The sequence below is a fragment of the Pteropus medius genome, unplaced genomic scaffold (assembly GCF_902729225.1).
Source record: "Pteropus medius unplaced genomic scaffold, Ma_sr-lr_union100, whole genome shotgun sequence".
In the NCBI taxonomy this organism is placed as follows: Eukaryota; Metazoa; Chordata; class Mammalia; order Chiroptera; family Pteropodidae; genus Pteropus; species Pteropus medius.
The window spans coordinates 9,105,966-9,115,927 of NW_024354911.1; the positions used below are offsets into that span (position 1 = coordinate 9,105,966).

General features: G+C 32.4%; 1 protein-coding gene across 2 annotated transcripts in view; it reads left to right on the forward strand.

Moving 5' to 3' along the window:
* The window catches only part of MDGA2 (MAM domain containing glycosylphosphatidylinositol anchor 2), a 772,964-nt gene that overhangs the window by 174,149 nt on the left and 588,853 nt on the right, over positions 1-9,962 (forward strand). The window lies entirely within an intron of this gene.

The following is a 9,962-nucleotide window of genomic DNA, read 5'->3' on the forward strand; positions in this document are numbered from 1 at the left end:
AGGGTTCTTGGAGCTTTATGTAGGTGTGAATATCTATAAAATATCATGAGTTTTTTTTTTTCTTGATTAGTGCTAGGCAAGATCCTTCTAACACATAGAGTCTATTAGGGTTTTTCTGTCTTACAAATGAATGAATATCATTCTCATATTCATTCTCCGAGAAAGAGGATTAGCACAAAAAAACAAAAGTTACAGTGACAAAAGAACAGTCAAATAGCACATATAATTTGACATAGAAAAACAAAGTCCAAGGTAGAAATCAAAGTTGAGAGCTAATAGTTTCTGAAATCAAATAAAAACAAAAGCCCCGTGGAGAACAAAGTCAGAGTTAGAGTCAGAAATGAAAACTTGGGTAAGGCCTTCAAAATAAAAAAATATCTGGATATGGACTCTGGTTAAGACATTCAGTGTAGCAGGAGCATAACTTCCCATGTTATGCATTCCTTCTTCCTTCTATTTCACAATCAATTACTTTGTACTTGATACTAGTTTATGTTCCAGGGATATTAAGATTAAAATCACGTTTGCTAACATCGAGTTTAAAGCTCTTACAAATCAAATGTCTACAAAATAAATAATCAAATATTTATTGAATACCCACCATATGCCAATCGTCTGAAACACTTTACATGCATTATTTCATTTAATATATATGGCTCTATAATATGGATGCTATTATTAGGTTTTAAAATACTAAGAATTAAAAAGATTAAGCAGATTACTAATGGTAGAACTGGCTCTGAATACCTGACTTGACTGTGTCCAAAGGTCATGCTATTATACCTTCAATTATATTTTCTCCATTACAAATATATATATATATATAAATATATATATATATATATATTTATATATATTGAAGAATGTACAAAACACGAATTAAGGAAAAGAAGGATAACTTAAAAGTATATAATCTCCTGTTAAATTATGTCTTCCAGAGTTTTTCTAGGCAACATTTATATAGAATTTACCCATGAAAAACAAATTCTACTGTGTTGAGTTTTTTAATTTCTTTTCTTCACTTGAAAATATCTTTACATGTCAATAAATACTTATAAGATCAAAATCAATGAATGTGTATGCTATTTTATTAATTAATCCTTTATTAGCAAGCATGTATATTATCTTTAAACTTTTTTAGTGCAAAAATTCTGAGTAGATTACTTTCATATTTAAACTCTTGAGGACATTCTTATTTTGTGTTTAATGTATTCTAGATTAAGTTTTATAGATACTTTTAAGAGTTTTGTTATATTTTGTCAAGTTGTGCTTCAGGATATATTTTAACATTTTAGTTCCTAGCAAGTATGGCTGCTCCTCTCCCCATGTCCAACACTAGATTTTATATACTCATGCATATTTTCATACTTTGATAATTTATAAGTTTTTATAGTCACAGATCTTTGACTGTTGCTCAGGCTGAACATTTTTGTCTATGTTTTTCAGCCACTCAAATTTTTTAAAAATTGATTTTGTCCTTGAAGCTCATCCATTTTCTATTAGAATATTCATTTTAGAAATTTGCTTTTTACATATAATATTAACCCTTTGACCCTTTATTTAATAATCCTCCCTCCCTTCAATTTGTCCTTTGCCTTTTAATTTAATTCATGATTTTTTTTTCACATTTAAAAGAGTTTAATATTAACATAGTCAAGTCTGCTGGTACTTTTCTTTTTGATGTCTGCCTTTGATTTTAAAGAGTTTTATTTTAAAATATGAAAGGCCTTGCTCTCAAAAATCGTTATAGAGTACACGTGTATTTTCTTTAGGCACTGATAAGGCTATTGTAAATCCAACAATCTAAAGTATATATAAATGGTTTATAAAACAAGAGAGAGTTGGTACATACATGGTCTGTTGTTAGAACTGTCCTACTCCATGACCTGGGGAGAGACCTCGGTGCCTTTATTCAAAATGAGCTGAATTAGAAGCACAGAGCAGGGCTCCCGACTGGCAAGACTGACTGGGCCTTTGCCTTCTGTAACCTGTTTCTTTCTGTAATCAGTGACTCTCCCTACTTCTAACTGCTTTCTCATCACACCTCGCTTCCAGGTGTCCTCTATTGTGAGTGGCCCTCTCTCCCTTGGAGCATGCATATGCTTCTCACATTTCCTTACATGAAACTCCTGGCTTCTGATGTTCAGTATACATCCCTAGACTTGGCTCTTAATTTGGCTGAGGAATACTATCAACAAAAATAAAGATGAGCATTTTTGACTTTCTTTTAATGTATTAGAGACTTCAGTAAGCACTCTTTATGTATAAAATCATTGAATCTCTTAACCATTCAATGAAGTAGCTATTATTACAGTTATTTCCAGCTGATGAAATGAAGACTAAGGCTTTTAAAGTTGCCCAACTGGTGAGATAAGGTGCCCTCTCCTCAGCTTCTTGCCGCGAACATCCTCACCCGCTTTCTTAATACTCTCCATGATGATCAAGTTCCCTGAACCTTGTCTAACCCTTTGCTGCCATCATTTCTAGGCCATGGCCTGCTAATGTACTAAATCCATTCTAACCATCCATTCTTAACCTGAACCTAGCCTACCTCATTATGGCTGTAGAACTAATTGTCCACAACCTTAGTTTTGTGGAATAAATTACTTATGTATATCGAGAAGTGTTTTGTCTTACAAAATATTTTGTCATCCAGTAAATATCACAGTAAGTCTCACAAAGTGAGCGCTTTGTAACTGTATGACAGAAATGACACGTATAAAATGATTAAAATTAAGCATTCCATGTTCTAAAATTTAGTTCTACCTTTTATTTCCTGGCAAGAATAAGAAATTGTTTAAGCTCTTTGGTTTTATTCTTCCTAAAATTAAGTAGGCAATGTATATGAATCAGGAAAAAAGGATGAAAATCTAAGTAACCGACAGCCACAAAAATGTGATTGATACCATACTGTGATTTATAGTTACAAATTAGCAAGGAACAATTGCATGAATACTGCTGTAAATCATCATTCTACTTTTTAAAAAATTATAGATATTGTAGTTAGAAAGTTATAGACTAGTTTTTGATAGATAGTGTGCAGTCATTATTAATGACATTAAAACATGGAAAAGCATATGAAATAAATGTTAAGTGAAAAAAACACAAAACTCTAAATTGTATATGTACTATTGCTATGGCTACAAATTTTACAGCTAAAATATACATACAGGCATAGCTCGAAACTGAATAAGCAATAATGAATTCATTGTGCAGGAATAATAGAATTACATGTTTTTTTCTCCTCTTTTCTGGATTGCTAATAGTTTTGATATGTTAATTTCACAATTTAAGTGAAAAAATGAATTACATTTTTTAATTTATTTCCTGTTCCTCAACATAGTTTACTATGTTAAATTGAATAAAAGGAATTTATTCCATGTTCACTGAAAATATTTTATATGTGGAAACCTGGTCTTGTGACAGACTAAAAGTTATTTGGAGAGAGAGGTAAATGATTTTTCAGCTATCATTATTCAGTTTAGTCAATTATTATTTTAATACAAAATTGGAACTCTTATGTAATAGTAAGAACTATTATACTTGCCAAGCCTTTTATGCTTTCTGCATTCATATAGTTTATTACTAAGTTTATTCCCAAAGAGTAAATATGCCACTAAAAAGATTGAAGTAATATTAAAATTTGTAATTATGTGAAAATTAACTGAACAAAATTATTATGTTACTTTATTTAATTTGAATAAATCAATTTAACCAAGATTAGGTGTTTTTAAATGAAAGTAGAAAACATTTTGCCGGAGAAGATTAATTTTAGAAAGAGGGAAAAAAACTGCTTTTTGCATAAATAAGCATTTTTCTAAAGTATTTCTTAGCCTTGTTCATACAATATTTTTTCCTCCTACTTCAGTTGACTTTAAAATTGTTTAACTAGTTTAATTTAGAGTAGAAATAAGGTGTTACATTTTTAAATGTCAAGACAATTTTATATCTTTCTCACTAGTAAGTGATTTAGCACAAAATTTTTCACATTTCCTTTTAAAAGGGTAATGTGACAACATCCAGAGTCTGTTACTAAAAAACAAACACTAAGAAGACCAGGTGCTATAGGTGTAAAAAATAAAATAAAAAAATAAGAGATTGTAAGCTGACAAGGTCCTTGCAATCTGTGAGGTCAACCGAGGGTTGCCTCGCGTAAATAAATAAATAAATAAAATAAAATAAAAATAAAAAAATAAAAACCAAACAACAAAAAAACACCATTAATGCCATTAGTCACAGAAAATAAAAGAATGTTCAAGAATCCTCTTACTTTTTAGTTCTATGCTGAAAGCCATCTGGTTTTTACCTGGCAAAATAAAAATAAAAACAAAAACAAAACAAAATACAAAAAAAACCTCACTGGTTTCTTGCACCATCAATCTATAATATGTTAGGATACTAAAACAGTGGTAAGAGTGATGTAGAACCTACTTCCCAAAACCACTCCAGGTAGAGAAGGACAATAGTTTTCCTTCACCCACCCCTGTTGCCAACACTGAGATGAGACTTAATGTAGACAAATCCACTGTTGCTGTTAAATCATAACGTATAAATTCACTCCCTGAATATTTCCATTATAAACTTAGGAAAAAAAGCTGTCTTCTTAACTGAGTATAAAATCAACCTCGTTTCCATGTTTTCATTTATTGCTACCAATTTGGCCACTAGAAAGTCACTCCTGAGAGAATTTTTCGTTCTTAATTTTGACAGACCTGGTGGTGATCCTTTAGTGGAAGTTCCATTAAACTGGAGAAAACGATTCTATGGGAAGCTTCATAAAATCTGCTAGCTGACACCGTGATGGAGCTGAACCTTTACAGTGAGCCTGGCTGTGGTGTCAATGGCTGTTTTAATTTCTCTCATGCACAGGAGAGGAGACAACAGGAGTGGAAGGGAAGATACACTCCATCTATGTTTCAGGTTGCCCTTCTAATATTACAAAATGGTACTAATTTCTTCCTAAATCTAATCTAAAATAATGTTAAATAAGACTGCCGAGATAGCAGTTTTTGAGTATTTATATCATGTTATCTAATGTAGGTCATTGTATATGATTTTCTTATTTCTGTGGGGTATTTATTTTATATAGCAATCAAATAGAATAGAATCGTATTTCTTTCCAGAGCCTTCCTATGGCTGTAAAACCTGAAAAATATTTTTTCCAAATTTCTGGTCCCCAGTATGAAGCAGATTTGACATTTCAAAGGCAATTTTAAGTGATTATTATTTGCATAGTAAATTCTCACGATTCTCTATATGCTCAGACACTTTGCAATGAGTTGAAGTCATTTGAAAAGCAATGCACCTGGCATTTATATCTGAAAGAGTTGCCAAGTTTAACTAAAGTATACTTTAAAAATTTCCCCATTGGTGTAAGGTAGGTTTTAATGCTATTTTAACTCTTTAGTTAAAGGAAAAACTAACCTTGAGAAATTCAGTTTATGAGGCCAGAAGAAGCTCTGCTGGGCATGGACAAGGACTCTAGTCTATCTTTGTTTTAGCTGATTTATTAAGTATCATTTAGAATTGGATAAATTTTGGCCTCAGCTGCCAACCTTCATCACAATCAGAGTTGCTATCCACGTAAATTCTTTCTTGAAGAGGCTTCCAAAGGAAAAACTACTTATTCCATTCAGCTGTGATTAAGAGTTTTCTAGTGTACAGGGACAAATAATTGGTGTCAAGCTTTTCAACTTAGATATAAGAAAGATGAAGGGAAAAAATCAACATGAGTATCCATCTGCTTTGAAGCTGCCATAATTATATTCAGTTTGTATTCCATAAATAACAAATCTCATCTCCTCTCTCTCCTTTCTTTGAGACATCTTTTGAAGATTTTGGAGAGGCAAGACCTTAGAAAATGGAACCAGATCTCATGGGATTAGTTTGAGGTCATTTTAATAGTGCTTTTGTCACTGTCATCCACCTAGAAATGCTTGGATTGGGGGGGCTTTTGCAAAACTCTCCTGATTGCTCTCACATCTTAGCTATTTTCCTCTCCTGTACTAACCTGATAGCATTGCAAACCGACCTCATTTTCACTGTGCCACCACTGTAGGCTACTACCCTTCATGGCTACACATTATTACGGGACCTGGTCCAGTTTCCTTAGCCTGTCATCTAGTGTTTCTCACTTTCTGCCCCATCTTCATACAAAGACTTTATTATGTGAGAGACACTGTTTTAATAGAGTTTTCACTTTAATCATGTTTTAAGTATGGAATTGAAGTTTATTTTATATGAGTTATATATATATATATATATATATATATATATATATATATATATATATATATATATATGAGTTATACATATAAGATAATTTAACCAGGTTAAAATATTAAATAATATTAAATAATATATATGCCTTTTAATGTGTCAGGCTGTGTTTCCATTACAAACGTGCACAAACCTTATTTATCCATCATTTTAAAGATAAGAAAACTGAGGCACCGGGGACTAAATGCCTTGCCCAAAGTCAAAGATCTTGTGAGTGGGAGAGCGAGGAGTCATACCAAGTAGTGGGGTTCTATTACCCACTCTATTATTCTGCCTTTTCAGCTACTTTTGAATATCAGATATTTCGACCTCCCAAAACCTTTAAATGATTCCCTCATTCATGCCATCATAGGGTGTATTAATGAAAGGAGGAGAATGAAAGGTGACAGTCTTCTTCCCCAGAGCCTTTTCCCAGAAGAACTTTTATTGTATCTCATGCTGCAAGATTCTCATGGCTCTCCACAACCAGATTTCCTATTGCTTGAAACTTTATTGTGTTACTTTTGCATTCCGGCAACACGAGTACTTTGTATGTCATTATTTGGATCACTCAGCTACCTATAGGCAGCTATTGACATACACTGATGCTCAGTCTTTGAGATGGGGGCGGGTGACCTTTCCCACATACTAAGCAGCTCTGTTTCTTCCCTTCTCTGTCAGCCCTATTTTGGCTTCTCTTCTTTACCATTTTGGCAGGCATTTATCATAAACCTTTATGGCTTTTTGTTGAGAAAGTAGCAGTTTTTTATCATTGTGTCATTTTAACGAATAGAGTTACTTCCTTAGTAGCACCTTCACTATCCCTTTTTAGTTATAATTGTTCCAGTTCACACTCTGAATTGGTGGTGAGTCCCAAACACTTGGTCTTGTTCCTTTTAGAAGTTATTCAATTGCTCTTCTTCTTTCTCTGAAATTCAGAAAGTGAAACTGAAGATATCTATAGAATGAAAGAATGTCTATATGTGTATATATAATTTTTTATTGTAATGTTATTAATTATCATATTAATGTATTATTAATATATTATATCTAATATAACTTGCATATGTGTATGTATACACATACACATATTTCAGAAGAGGATTTTGAAGACTTCACTTTGACATAACAGTTCTCTTGAAAGGTATACCTGCTATTTAAAGAATGGAAACCCACTCATTCTAACAAGTTGAAAGGTGACGGCAAGTTATTTTGTGGACGTCCAAGTCTGTAAACGAGGCACCAGCTTGCCACAGAGAGACTGAAACTAACTTGGAAAATCAGAAGAGCAGACTCCTCTCTCTTCTTCTCAAGCATAGCATAGTAGTGCGCTTTCTCTCTTTCTTTCTTTCTGTCTGTCTCTCATCTGATTATCTGTCTCATCTCTGCCCATGCTTCAATCTTTGCTTTCACATAGTTGCGAATGACTGTAAATTCCAGTCTTAGTCATCTAACAAGAATTACTGTATCAGTTAATTAAAATACCTGCAAGAGAGAATATCTGCCTGTGGTCCAATCAGTTGTGTTCATGTCTGCTGGCAGTGGCAAAGCAATAGAGTCTGTCTGTGTGCATATATATGTATATAGTAAATTAGAAATTAGTTTTAAAAATAAACCACTCGGATCATCTTGCATTAATTGTTCCAGGGAAAACTTGTGAATATTATTATAAAATTCTTAGGTTATGCACATTGGTGACCTATCTTAAGCAATCCTCTCAACAAGTATTTGACCATTAAATTGAACTATCAGGTACACTATTATACTTTAAGTTATACCCAGTATAGACTAAATAAATGTCATTAAATAAGGAGTAATCGGAAGAACCCTAGAGTTTTCATACTATTATTGAAAAGGAGTCAAAAACAGTAATATGAGGATTAAATGAGATGAAAAGTACTCAGCACAATACATGGCACATAACTGGTACTATATAGTTTTTTTAAAAGTGTAGCTATTATTTTAACAAATATATATAGATATATTCCTGTCCCCAGTAGTTTGCTTGGAAATTAAGAACCCTTACTTCTAGAGTACCTTCTATTCATCTCTTGGTGTTTTTGAATTTTCCCCTTTTTCAAAGTTTCCTCAATCACTACTTCCTATATGAAGACTTGGCTAATCAATTGGACTCACATACATGAAACCCTATTCGCTTTATTTTTCATTAGGTGCTTCCTTTTGGTGATATACAGTATTTATACATTGGATCACATAAAATTATTTGGACCCATATGTTATTGACTGTTACTGTTATTTTAGTTTTCAGATGTTTGTTCCCCTTCTTTTATAAACATCCACTTCAATTATAAACATCCTGAAAACAAGAGCTAATATTTATAATCCAGTACACCCCATGCTTGGGGCAAGCACTCATGTAATATTTTCTAAGGAATTTGTTCATAAAAAATTCTCAAAGGAATGTTTTTTCAGTGAAATGAGATAAGGAAATCTGAATATAATTTTAATAGAAATTCAGTTTAAGATTTAAATTTCCTGAAAACCATTGTCCGTGACAATAATCTAATAATCATTTTCCTTGGTTCTATATTTAGCTTTTCAGGAATTGTAGCATTACTGAATACCCCTCTTCTGTCTTAGAATTTAATTTCTTACACATACTATTTTCTAAAGCTATCATTAACTTCTCTAGAATTTTTTGTAGCAAACCACAACTATACATAAATGCTGTAATTTCATTAGTAAAGTCCACTTTTAAAACTTTGTTCATGTGCAAATAATTTAGTATTTAAATCTTCTATGCAAAATTGTAATTTACTTTATTCAGTTATTTCCTTTTTAAAAATGCTCCTTCATTGCTATCATGTATTTCTAAAAGTTACTTGTTGACAACAATCACTGGGGGATTCTGAGTCAGTGTCTCATAGGTAGAAGTTGCAATTTTAATAGAGATTTGTGTTTTTAACTACAACTTTTATTCTGGCCAAATTTCGTATTTTTAAAGATTACCTCAGGCAATTTTTAACATCCAGGAAGTTTGTAAACCGTTCATATAAAGCAGTTATCTTTCTTGTCGGCTCTCTTCATTGCTACTTACAAATCTTTATGGACATCACCTACCATAATCATTACTTTTATTGGGAACATCTCACATGAGTTGAATTTAATGGTGGCAAAGTGATTAGAGTTTATTAAGCTTCTTTTAATGGCAAAGACCTAAGAGGTGCTGTTAGCCGGTGCATTGTCTTTATCACTTATAAGATATTGCTAATTAGAACAACTTAGTGTCCTCAATCACATAGGTAGGGATGTCACAGATTTGAATTTAGGGACAGTTACTGAAAGCACATTAGTCACTGTGGATTTCTTTTTCTTGTTGGTGTTTCAGGTCTTTCAAAAGGTTCCTCCTCTTTGAAATAACTTGAAAATGAGTTTCCAAGAAAAGTGAATAGCTTTGAACTCAGTAATATTGTTTACTTCACATGAAAATAAGAAAACTGGGATCATATGTTCAAATTTTTTTCATTACGTTATCTACCCTCGGTCTTTTTTTTTTCTTCCTTTTTTGATGCCTTATTATAGTTTAGTCTGTAGTCTGCAATCATTAAAGGTATTTGTGCGACTTGAATATATCTGAGCCACTGAGCACACAGTCCGTGAAGGAGCAAACGCTCACAGTGGGAAGCCACTTTCCTGAGAAATAAATGTACCACAGAAAATTTAAATTGCTTCTATTTTTTTTT